Source organism: Lathyrus oleraceus, chromosome 1 (genome assembly GCF_024323335.1).
Source record: "Lathyrus oleraceus cultivar Zhongwan6 chromosome 1, CAAS_Psat_ZW6_1.0, whole genome shotgun sequence".
Taxonomy (NCBI): domain Eukaryota; kingdom Viridiplantae; phylum Streptophyta; class Magnoliopsida; order Fabales; family Fabaceae; genus Lathyrus; species Lathyrus oleraceus.
The window spans coordinates 22,446,817-22,460,080 of NC_066579.1; the positions used below are offsets into that span (position 1 = coordinate 22,446,817).

The window sequence follows — 13,264 nt, forward strand, 5'->3', positions numbered from 1 at the left end:
GGACCAATTTCGTCAAATTTCATTACCCTGTAGTTATACCGTTTAGACTAAGGTTGTTACCCACCGGTCAATGCGAAAGACTCGCAGTGCCGGAAGTTTAGTAGACCCTCTAGCTGAACCTGAACGTTACGCTCGCGCACGTTTATTTTTCCATAGGAATAGGATAGCTATGGCCGAAGAACAAAACCGAAGACCTCTTAAGGACTTCGCCCAACCATCAAACGAGGAACCTAGTTCCAGTATAGTAAACCCCGTTATCCCAGCCAATAATTTTGAACTTAAACCATCCCTGCTGCAATTAGTGCAACAGAGACAATTCTCAGGTCTCGCTACTGATAACCCAAACCAACATTTAAAAAACTTTCTTCAGTTAGCAGACACCTTTAAAACCAATGGAGCTTCTCCTGAGGCGATACGCTTAAGATTATTTCCCTTTTCCCTCAGAGATAAAGCTCTATCATGGTTAGATTCCCTTCCACCCAATTCAATAACAACTTGGGATGACCTTAGGAAAGTTTTTCTTGCTAGATATTTTCCCCCAAGTAAGACCGCTTTTCTTCGAAACCTTATAACTAGATTTACCCAACTCCAAGGAGAGTCGTTGTTCGAAGCCTGGGAGAGATATAAAGAACTATTAAGAGCATGCCCACACCATGGCTTAGAGAATTGGCTAATCATCCAAACCTTCTATAATGGACTTCATTATAACACTAAGATGACCATCGACGCTGCCGCTGGTGGCGCACTGATGAATAAACCTTACCCTGAAGCTAGTGCCCTTATCGAGGATATGGCCCAAAACCATCAATCATGGGGAGTAGAACGAGCGACAGTGGAAAAGAAGGAAGCCCAAGGAGGAATACATGAGCTAAGCTCTATAGACATGATGCAGGCTAAAATGGACGCGTTGGCCCTTAGAGTCGAACATATGTGTACAACTCCGAATACTGTAGCCGCAGTTTCGCCGAATTGTGAGATATGTGGAACGCAAGGACACCAATCCGCCGAATGCAATCTGTTAAATGAAACCAACACTGAGCAAGTGAACTATACCCAAGGGAACCCATTTTCTAACACATATAACCCTGGATGGAGGAATCACCCAAACTTCTCCTACAAAAATAATAACCCTATTCAAAATACCGCACCTCCGAGACAACAAGGTTACCAAGCCCCTAGAACAAATCAACCTATGCAACCTGTACCGCCAAACCCGAGCTTTGAAGAAATTGTAAAAGATTTCATCGCTGCTCAAAAACAGAAAAACAAAGAGTTCATGAACCAAAGCGTCCATGTTAACGAACTAATTACCCAGTTAGGAACCAAGGTTGATCAAATCATTACTCATAATAAGATGCTTGAAACCCAGATCTCTCAGGTAGCGTTAAACCAAGCCCCACAGACTACCCCTGGAGGACAGTTCCCTGGACAACCTCAACAAACCCGAAAGGGCAAGCTAATGCCATTACTCTACGAAGTGGAACCGCTTATAAGGAGCCTTTAAACCCTAGATTAAGTGAGCCTGAAACTTCTGAGAGGAGTGAGGAAAAGGAACCAGAGAAGCCTGAAACCCCGGAAAGTCAAGAAAAAGGAGAAGAACCTAAAAATAAAACCTATGTACCACCACCGCCATACAAACCACCAATACCATACCCTCAAAGATTAAAGAAAACCCAAATCGATAATCAATATCAAAATTCGTTAAGGTTATAGAAAAACTTCACGTAGAAATCCCTTTACAGAAGCCATCACCCAAATACCTTCTTATGCTAAGTTTCTCAAAGACATACTTACGAATAAACGTAGACTTGAAGATCCGAAACCCGTGGAATGTAATTCTATTTCCGAAGATAGGTTAGCAAAGAAAGATAAAGATCCCGGAAATTTTTCCATTCCTTGTATTTTAGGGAATCATGTCATCGAAAAAGCTTTTCTAGACTTAGGAGCTAGTGTGAGCTTAATGCCTTTAGCAGTTTGTGAGAGATTAAACTTAGGAGAATTACAACCTACTAAGATGTCGCTTCAATTAGCCGATAGATCCATTAAATACCCTATAGGCATACTTGAAGACGTCCCTGTTAGGGTGGGTCAGTTGTTTATACCTACTGATTTTGTTGTCATGGACATTAAAGAAGATGACGACATACCAATCCTCCTAGGTAGACCGTTCTTATCGACTGCTGGAGCCGTAATAGATGTTAAAAAAGGAAAACTAACTTTTGAGGTAGGTGAAGAGAAGATAGAATTTATATTGTCAAAATTTCTTATGGCACCTGTGATAGGAGATTCTTGTTATGCCTTAGATATCATCGAAGAATGCATTAGGGAATTAGAACAAGAAGAAGAAAATAAATCTATAAAATTGCCATCAACCCTTATTTTGGAAGATGACAATTATAAAACACCCTACATTGATGATAACCTTCACGAATGTTTATCTCTTACCCCAGATCCTATGCCTTGCCCTATGAAACCGACCGTAAAACTTAAGGAACTGCCTAAAAACCTGAGATATGAATTTCTGGATGAAGATATGAATCGTCCAGTTATAGTCAGTGCTACCTTAAACCAAAAGAAACCGATCAATTATTAGAAGTTTTACGTAGGTACCCCTCAGCCTTAGGATATAAGATCTCTGATCTAAAAGGAATAAGCCCATCCGTATGCATGCATCGGATTTTGCTTGAAGAAGATTCAAAACCTTCCAGAGAACACCAACGTAGAATAAATCCTATAATGAGTGCGGTAGTTAAGACTGAAGTTCTTAAGTTACTAGAGGCAGGTATAATATATCAGATCTCGGACAGTAAATGGGTGAGTCCCGTGCATGTAGTACCCAAAAAGGGAGGCATCACAGTCGTGCAAAACGAGAAGGGCGAACCTGTAGCAAAAAGAACCGATGGAGGTTGGCGTATGTGCATAGATTATAGAAAATTAAATAAAGCAACTAGGAAGGACCATTTCCCATTACCATTCATAGATCGAATGTTGGAGCGCCTAGCCAGACACTCTTACTTTTGTTATTTAGATGGATATTCAGGATTCTTCCAAATACCTATTCACCCCGAAGATCAAGAAAAAACTACCTTTACATGCCCAGTTGGAACTTTTGCCTATAGAAGAATGCCTTTTGGACTTTGTAATGCTCCTGCAACTTTCCAACGCTGCATGATGTCTATCTTTGCTGATTATTTAGATGGAATTATGGAAGTATTTATGGACGATTTCTCAGTTTGTGGATCAGATTTCAAAAATTGTCTTGTCAACCTTGAGAAAATCCTGGAGAGATGTGTGGAGGTAAACCTTGTGCTAAATTGGGAAAAATGTCATTTCATGGTCACCGAAGGGATTGTTTTAGGACATATAGTTTCCGAAAAAGGTATAGAGGTAGATAAAGCAAAAATAGAAGTCATAGAGAATCTAAAACCGCCGAAGACTATCAGGGAGATAAGAAGTTTTCTTGGACATGCCGGATTTTACCGACGTTTCATCAAAGATTTCTCCAAAATAACAAAGCCCTTAACTGGTCTTTTAATGAAAGATGCTGAATTTATCTTCGATGAAAAATGTACTGAAGCATTTAATCTTCTGAAGGAAGCTCTGACTTCAGCACCTATAATGAAACCCCCTGATTGGTCAGAACCGTTTGAGATAATGTGTGACGCCAGTGATTACGCTGTTGGAGCCGTTCTAGGTCAGAGAAAAGATAAGAAGTTACATGTGATTTATTATGCCAGTAGAACCCTAGACGCTGCACAGCTCAATTACGCAACAACCGAAAAAGAGCTCCTAGCTGTAGTTTTTGTAATAGACAAATTTAGATCTTATCTAGTAGGAGCCAAGATTATAGTTTATACCGACCATGCTGCCATTCGTTACTTACTAAGCAAAAAGGATGCCAAGCCTAGGTTACTTCGATGGATTCTATTACTGCAAGAGTTTGATTTGGATATCCGTGATAAGAAAGGCACTGATAATGTGGTAGCTGATCACCTATCTAGGCTAGAATACCTGAAACCTGATCCAGTTCCCATAAATGACGATTTTGCCTATGATAGACTGATAGCCCAACTAGAAACCATTGAAGAAGATAACCCAGACCCTCATGAGCATTTTCAAAAATCCTTAGCCATAAGTGATGTACCTTGGTATGCAGACTTTGTTAATTATCTAGCCGCTGACATCATACCCCCTGATCTAAACTACCACCGGAAGAAGAAGTTCTATAGTGATGTGAGAAACTTCTATTGGGACGAACCATTTCTTTTCAAGAGAGGTAAAGATGGCATTTTCCGCCGTTGTGTTCCAGAAGAAGAGGTAAATAATATAATTGAGCATTGTCACTCTGCACCCTATGGTGGACATGCAAGCACATCTAAGACCTACGCCAAGATTCTTCAAGCTGGCCTATTCTGGCCTACTATGTGGCGTGATGTCCATGCTTTCATTGTCAAGTGTGATAGATGCCAACGCACAGGAAATATTTCAAGACGTAATGAAATGCCGTTAAGAAATATCCAAGAAGTAGAACTCTTCGACGTATGGGGTATAGACTTTATGGGACCGTTCCCACCATCTTTGGAAATCAGTACATCTTAGTAGCTGTTGACTACGTGTCTAAATGGATTGAAGCTATCGCCGCACCCACAAACGACACCAGAGTAGTCATCAAATTATTCAAAAATTATATATTTCCCAGGTTTGGAACACCCCGTTTAGTCATAAGCGATGGAGGATCGCACTTCATATCGAGAATATTTGATAAACTTTTAAGCAAGTATGGAGTTAAGCATAGAGTAGCAACACCATACCACCCACAGACCAATGGACAAGTGGAAGTATCTAATAGGGAGATAAAACAAATCCTCGAGAAGACTGTCTCTATATCTAGAAAGGATTGGTCACAGAAACTTCAAGAAGCATTATGGGCCTATAGAACCGCTTTCAAAACTCCTATAGGAACAACCCCTTATCAACTGGTCTATGGAAAATCATGTCACTTACCTTTTGAATTGGAACATAAGGCCTATTGGGCCATCAAAACTTTGAATTTGGATTACTTGACAGCTGGTGAGAAACGTATCCTTGACATCCACAAATTAGAAGAGCTCAGACAATCTGCCTACGAAAATGCCATCATATACAAAGAAAGAACAAAAGCTTGGCATGACAAAAGAATCATAAGAAGAGACTTCAAAATAGGCGATCCTGTTCTCCTGTTCGATTCTAGGTTACGACTTTTTCCAGGTAAACTCCGTTCGAGATGGACTGGCCCTTTCGAAGTATCTAAGATCCTGAGATCCGGTGCTATTGAAATCAAGAACCAGACATGTAAACCGTTCATCGTCAATGGACAGAGGTTGAAGCCCTACGAAGGAGGTGACATCCCGACAACATACACCTGCCATACTCTGAGTGATCCACCATATCCTTCCAATGATGTTTAAATATCGGTCGTCGAGCTAATGACGTTAAACAAGCGCTGCATGGGAGGCAACCCATGGTTTTTCTTATTTTTTGTACCTTTTATTTTTTACTTTTACTTTATTTTGTTTATATTATTATTATTATGTCAGGACTAACGATTGAATGTTTTATGTGCTTTCAGGACTTGTTTGCTAACCTTGTACAGAATGCAGAACCCTGATGACATGCACGTGGCCTTTAGAGATGATGCACAGAGAGAGCGTTACTATGTTCACATGAGACGCCCTATGGCTCCTACCAGGTACCCTGACCATGACTGCATGGATGCCTTGGGGATAGAGCCAAGCGTCAGATTTTTATGCCATCAACTCCAGTGGGAACAGTTTGACTACAGGAACAACACTTATAGGAACTTGACTCTTGAGTTCCTCAGCTCGTTTCATTATGACCCCTGGGCTGGACCCGATGGACTCGCTGTTTTCAGGTTGTTCGGGATTGACTACTCATTCTCTCACAAGGAGTTTGGTGATTTGCTAGGTTTCCAGACTACTCCTGATGCTATTCCAGATACACCGATGGGGTATTTTATGAGCAGAGAAGTGGAAAAGTTTTGGACTAAAATATCCGGCGGAGGGAGCCAAGATCCTTCTACCCAGTTTTCTCAGGTAATCCACAACCCTGCATTGAGGTACTTCCAGATGATTCTAGCACATTCTTTCCTAGGTTTTCCAGATACAGAGACACTGCTAAGTGAAGAGGAGATTTTCCTACTGTTTTGTGCGACTCAGTCTCGCCCTGTTGCTTGTGGCAACTTTCTGTTAAAGGGCTTGGCTAGTGTTGCCAGATCATCCGTAGGCATCATCCATGTCGGTGGGATTGTTACACAGATTGCTACTGCATTGGGTCTGTCTCGCAAGTTATTGCACCTCAGGACCTTCTGTTTCTACACCACCCTGGATATTGATTTTTGTCTTGATAGAGGACTGATGAGGAGGGTTTTTTTTGAGCCCAACATGTTTAGACTGCTGATTGACGGCGAAGCGATACACTATTTCACATTACCAGATCAGCTGATGACCAGTGTCCATGATCCTGAAAATTGGAGTTATGCTCTAGAGGGTTATGGAGAGACTGTCGAAGAGCCGAAATCGCCTCCCGCCGCTGAGTACACTCCTACACCTCTTACTCCCCAGATCACTGTTATGTCTAACAATTTGTCTCTGCAGCCACCTGACCTACAAACACAGATTTATGAGCTCCGTAAGGAGACTGCCCTGCTCAAGCAGGAAGTGGCAGACTTAGAGTTACAGATGCAGGTTTCTGATCTCACTCATGCCTCAGAGACCGATGCTCTACATCAGGAGATTGAAGAGCTTCGGAGGGAGATAGCTGAGTTTCGTGGATCAAGCCAGGAAAAGACGCCTACCACATGACTCATTCTACCCTGACAGCATTACCCTAGTATTTTATTTATCGCATTTCCAGACATATTTTACTTTACTGCAGCTTTTATATTTTCATGCACTCTGAATTTCTTATATATATACATATTATGCACTAATGTTAACTTTTTCTTTTTCTTTTGTTTCTTTAATTATTTTATTTTTTTTGTCGTGCAAAGAAAAAAAAAATATAAGACAAAAATATTTTCATTTTTGTCTTTACAAAAATATGCAAGCCTCAAGCCTTGAAAAGAAGAAGAAAAACGCTATTCAGACCCCCCGGAAGACAAAGGTGCAAGAAGGCCCAAAAGGAGGATCCAAAACCACAAGCCCAGGAATTGGCCTTGTGGCGGGCGCCATAGGCCCTGTGGCGGGCGCCACACCGTACCAACAACAAGTACGGGGCTGAATCCCCATTTCCACCATTTTCATCCCTTTCTTCACCAAAAACCCATTTTTCCAACCTTCCAAATCCTCCTTGAACCCCATTAAAGCTCCCTCATTTCCAAAATACCCACCATCCATAAAACATATCCAACATCCATTTCCATTTTCATCCATCAGAAAACCAAAAAAATCAAAACTTTATCATTCCCTCATAAACCACTTTTTCTACCATTTTCACTACCTAAGGAGCATTCAACAATGGAGTTCAACGGATTTCTTCTTCGTGATGGAAGACCGGGCGAAAGGCAACGGAAAATTATTCAAAGGCTTCAAAGTCGAGAAATTCTCTCGACTAGGTACTGCTCCTGGATTCCATGTCACCGAGGAGATGTGGCGTGATATGACAGCTAGAGAAGAAAGGCGTGATGGCCTTCTCTCTACTATTTCACAGCAGCTGACGGACAATATGAGCTTCATGCAACAATCGCGATTGGTTTCGGATCGTGCCTATAGCAACGTTTGCCGTACCTTGAACGATATCTCATTAAAGCAGAACCGTCAGAGAGAGTTCAACAGCCAACACTACCAGCTTGTCGAGGCCACTCAGGGTTCCATCTTAGGTAACCTTCGAGAGGTTCGGAGTGCTCAGGCTGCTTTATCAGCACGACTCGACCGAAGGGACCAGCATCGTAGTAGATCCCGTCGTTCCAGACCATCACATCAGGACGGCGAAGGCACCAGTGCCCCTCCTCAGTAGTCTTTTTCAGGTTACCCCCCTTATCTTATTTCGAAACATTGGGGACAATGTTCGATCTAAGTGTGGGAGGGGATTTTATTGCTTTCTGTCATTTCCCTTTCTAGTTAATTATTTCCTTTCAGTTATTTCCTTTCAGTAATTTAATTTTCTTAGATAATGCATGAGTCTGACGAGTCACCAGTATAGTGTCTTTTTAGTTCATCTTCATTTTTTCCCATTTCCTTAGCCTTACCAGAAAATTTTTAAAAAAGAAAATGATGTTGTTTCACATGTTTTTTGGGCTTTGGGACAGGTTTAGATTAGGATGTAGTGACCTAGGTCAACTTTTTGAAACATCAGAACCATTTTAGCACCATAGACCTCTTGAATATAGGAATCACTCCTAAACCCCACCATCTTGGCCTTTACTATCATTTTAAAAATTGTCCTAAGTAGTTTATCTTAGCAGTCAGCTCCGGCTTAAGCATGCTCTACGTAGGGGGCCGATGAACATAAGTGAATGATCCAGTGCTAATACTAAAAAAAAAAAAAAAAAAAAAAAAAAGGCAAACTCTGGTATAGGTGACCCTCACAAAGTCATTTAAACCGAAAAAAAAAGAAAAAAAAAAAAAAAAAAATAATTTTGCAAGTCACCTATTGTTAGTTGTTCAGAGGTATCTGGCACTGAACTTGGTAGGGCGGATTACGATCCGATCCCCCGCAGCTACATTTAGGCGAAATAAAACAGGTTTACACATGCTTATGTGCCAGAAACCTTATGTTATGGATCAGAATCACTAACCGGTCACTCTACTATGAAGCATGTACAGATAACGGGCTTAATGTGATTGCGCCTGAATGAAAAGGACACAAAAAGATGAGAAGATAGGCCTAGGTATTGTGGGATGATATGGAGTGGTTAATATAGGATTGAAGTTTGTGTTTGTGTTACTATGGTACCCTTGGTTCACTTAGTTAGTATCTGTCACTGCATCCTGACTTGAACTTAGAATCCCTTTAGCCCAAAGACAAGTGTTGACACCATATTTTCTTAAGCTTTAATGTTTGCTTGAGGACAAGCAAAGGTTTAAGTGTGGGAGAATTTGATCACACTAAAATTCACCGTATTTCTGACTCCGATTTCGCATGCATTCTTAGCTTTTATTGTTGTTTTGCTTTGTTATTTCTTTGTTTTCTTATGTTTTCAGGTTTTTATAATAATCGGAGCTTGAATCGGGAAAAGGAGCGAAAAAGGAGTGAAAACGGGCGAAAACCTAGAAATTCAGCGTTTTGCACTTACGGCACCCACCGTGGCGGGCGCCATGGGGTAGCCATGACGTGGCCACGTCTCAAGACCACTCCTCAATCGTCAAGACCCACGATCCCCACTCCATCATCCCCTGTAGGGACCATGGCGGGCGCCATAGGCCTGTGGCGGGCGCCACAAGGCCAAAATCAGTAACCTCCACTTTTTAGTGGAGGGGCGTCCCTGTCATTTCATGCTTTCAGTTTTTACTATAAATAGGACCTTAGATTTTCGTTTTTCTTCATCCAGAATTAGAATTCTCTAGGCATATATCAGTTATAAAGCAGTTGCCATTCCACATCGGGGTGCCTCTGCAATCGAGTGATCGAGTCTGTAATCTGTCTGTGGTTCGAGTTTTTGGAGCACTCTGGAGGAAGTTAATCCTGCCGCCATTTTAATTCAAGTTCGTATTTTACTTTTGTTTATTTCCTGCACTCGCACATTTACGTTGTTTATTTCTTGCACTCGCACATTTACGTTGTTTATTTCCTGCACTCGCACATTTACGTTGTTTATTTCCTGCACTCGCACATTTACGTTGTTTATTTCCTGCACTCGCACATTTACGTTGTTTATTTCCTGCACTCGCTTTAAATTACTTTTATGAAAAACTATAAAAAGAATATTTACTTTATCATGTCTAACTAATTCTATAAAGGTTAGAATGTAAGGATCGTAATTAAACCAGTAATCAGTATAATTGTTCGTGGAAACACCTAAGGGCTATTTTATCTTTCAATTCAAGTAATTGTTTTTAACTATTTCAAAAACAGCCAAAAGCGCTTTGTCTAGTTTATTAGGAGATTTTAGATTAAAAAGAAAAGAGATTTTAAAACAATTTTCGGACGCGTTAGGAAGTTTAAACTCTGGTTCGTAAGAACCTCTTTTTGCTAAGAAGTCCAGGTTAAAATACTTTTCAACTTAGTTAAGATACTATATTTCTTAAAAATAGGTTTACTACTCTAACGCAGTACGCACCTTTTTATCCGTGACAATAGGAGGGGTTGATTAGAGAGTACAACTCGGTTCTGAATACGCGAAAGCGACAGTTCCTGTTAAATTAGTTCTTTTCAAAGGAGAAAACATTGCCCATAAGTAGTTCCACTAACAAGTACTGGATTATCATTGATTGCGTGAATTACATTCGAGCCTGTCTTTATTTATTATTTAAAATTATAATTTTATTTACCATTGCACCCTTATTAAAACCCTTAAAAATAGTTGCCTTAGATACACACCATAACAACAGGTTTGATAGATTGACACTTGGTCTCTGTGGATTCGATAATCTTTTATATTACTTTGACGTGATTCGTACACTTGCGAAAAACACGCATCAAGTTTTTAATTTGATCACACTAAAATTCACCGTATTTCTGACTCCGATTTCGCATGCATTCTTAGCTTTTATTGTTGTTTTGCTTTGTTATTTCTTTATTTTCTTATGTTTTCAGGTTTTTATAATAATCGGAGCTCGAATCGGGAAAAGGAGCGAAAAAGGAGTGAAAACGGGCGAAAACCTAGAAATTCAGCGTTTTGCACTTACGGCACCCACCGTGGCGGGCGCCATGGGGTTAGCCATGACGTGGCCACGTCTCAAGACCACTCCTCAACCGTCAAGACCCACGATCCCCACTCCATCATCCCCTGTAGGGACCATGGCGGGCGCCATAGGCCTGTGGCGGGCGCCACAAGGCCAAAATCAGTAACCTCCACTTTTTAGTGGAGGGGCGTCCCTGTCATTTCATGCTTTCAGTTTTTACTATAAATAGGACCTTAGATTTTCGTTTTTCTTCATCCAGAATTAGAATTCTCTAGGCATATATCAGTTATAAAGCAGTTGCCATTCCACATCGGGGTGCCTCTGCAATCGAGTGATCGAGTCTGTAATCTGTCTGTGGTTCGAGTTTTTGGAGCACTCTGGAGGAAGTTAATCCTGCCGCCATTTTAATTCAAGTTCGTATTTTACTTTTATTTATTTCCTGCACTCGCACATTTACGTTGTTTATTTCCTGCACTCGCACATTTACGTTGTTTATTTCCTGCACTCGCACATTTACGTTGTTTATTTCCTGCACTCGCACATTTACGTTGTTTATTTCCTGCACTCGCACTTTACTTTGTTTATTATCCGCACTCGCTTTAAATTACTTTTATGAAAAACTATAAAAAGAATATTTACTTTATCATGTCTAACTAATTCTATAAAGGTTAGAATGTAAGGATCGTAATTAAACCAGTAATCAGTATAATTGTTCGTGGAAACACCTAAGGGCTATTTTATCTTTCAATTCAAGTAATTGTTTTTAACTATTTCAAAAACAGCCAAAAGCGCTTTGTCTAGTTTATTAGGAGATTTTAGATTAAAAAGAAAAGAGATTTTAAAACGATTTTCGGACGCGTTAGGAAGTTTAAACTCTGGTTCGTAAGAACCTCTTTTTGCTAAGAAGTCCAGGTTAAAATACTTTTCAACTTAGTTAAGATACTATATTTCTTAAAAATAGGTTTACTACTCTAACGCAGTACGCACCTTTTTATCCGTGACAATAGGATGGGTTGATTAGAGAGTATAACTCGGTTCTGAATACGCGAAAGCGACAGTTCCTGTTAAATTAGTTCTTTTCAAAGGAGAAAACATTGCCCATAAGTAGTTCCACTAACAAGTACTGGATTATCATTGATTGCGTGAATTAGATTCGAGCCTGTCTTTATTTATTATTTAAAATTATAATTTTATTTACCATTGCACCCTTATTAAAACCCTTAAAAATAGTTGCCTTAGATACACACCATAACAACAGGTTTGATAGATTGACACTTGGTCTCTGTGGATTCGATAATCTTTTATATTACTTTGACGTGATTCGTACACTTGCGAAAAACACGCATCAAGTTTTTGGCGCCGTTGCCGGGACCAATTTCGTCAAATTTCATTACCCTGTAGTTATACCGTTTAGACTAAGGTTGTTACCCACCGGTCAATGCGAAAGACTCGCAGTGCCGGAAGTTTAGTAGACCCTCTAGCTGAACCTGAACGTTACGCTCGCGCACGTTTATTTTTCCATAGGAATAGGATAGCTATGGCCGAAGAACAAAACCGAAGACCTCTTAAGGACTTCGCCCAACCATCAAACGAGGAACCTAGTTCCAGTATAGTAAACCCCGTTATCCCAGCCAATAATTTTGAACTTAAACCATCCCTGCTGCAATTAGTGCAACAGAGACAATTCTCAGGTCTCGCTACTGATAACCCAAACCAACATTTAAAAAACTTTCTTCAGTTAGCAGACACCTTTAAAACCAATGGAGCTTCTCCTGAGGCGATACGCTTAAGATTATTTCCCTTTTCCCTCAGAGATAAAGCTCTATCATGGTTAGATTCCCTTCCACCCAATTCAATAACAACTTGGGATGACCTTAGGAAAGTTTTTCTTGCTAGATATTTTCCCCCAAGTAAGACCGCTCTTCTTCGAAACCTTATAACTAGATTTACCCAACTCCAAGGAGAGTCGTTGTTCGAAGCCTGGGAGAGATATAAAGAACTATTAAGAGCATGCCCACACCATGGCTTAGAGAATTGGCTAATCATCCAAACCTTCTATAATGGACTTCATTATAACACTAAGATGACCATCGACGCTGCCGCTGGTGGCGCACTGATGAATAAACCTTACCCTGAAGCTAGTGCCCTTATCGAGGATATGGCCCAAAACCATCAATCATGGGGAGTAGAACGAGCGACAGTGGAAAAGAAGGAAGCCCAAGGAGGAATACATGAGCTAAGCTCTATAGACATGATGCAGGCTAAAATGGACGCGTTGGCCCTTAGAGTCGAACATATGTGTACAACTCCGAATACTGTAGCCGCAGTTTCGCCGAATTGTGAGATATGTAGAACGCAAGGACACCAATCCGCCGAATGCAATCTGTTAAATGAAACCAACACTGAGCAAGTGAACTATACCC

At 40.6% G+C, this 13,264-nt stretch overlaps 2 non-coding genes across 2 annotated transcripts; both read right to left on the reverse strand.

Annotated features, from left to right (window-relative positions):
* Positions 1 to 553: 553 nt before the first annotated feature.
* On the reverse strand, positions 554 to 660 carry LOC127116724 (small nucleolar RNA R71). Its single transcript, XR_007801520.1, has one exon. It is a non-coding gene; the product is annotated as a small nucleolar RNA R71 (small nucleolar RNA).
* Positions 661 to 12,762: 12,102 nt separating this feature from the next.
* Positions 12,763 to 12,869, reverse strand: LOC127116728 (small nucleolar RNA R71). Its single transcript, XR_007801524.1, has one exon. It is a non-coding gene; the product is annotated as a small nucleolar RNA R71 (small nucleolar RNA).
* Positions 12,870 to 13,264: the final 395 nt, after the last annotated feature.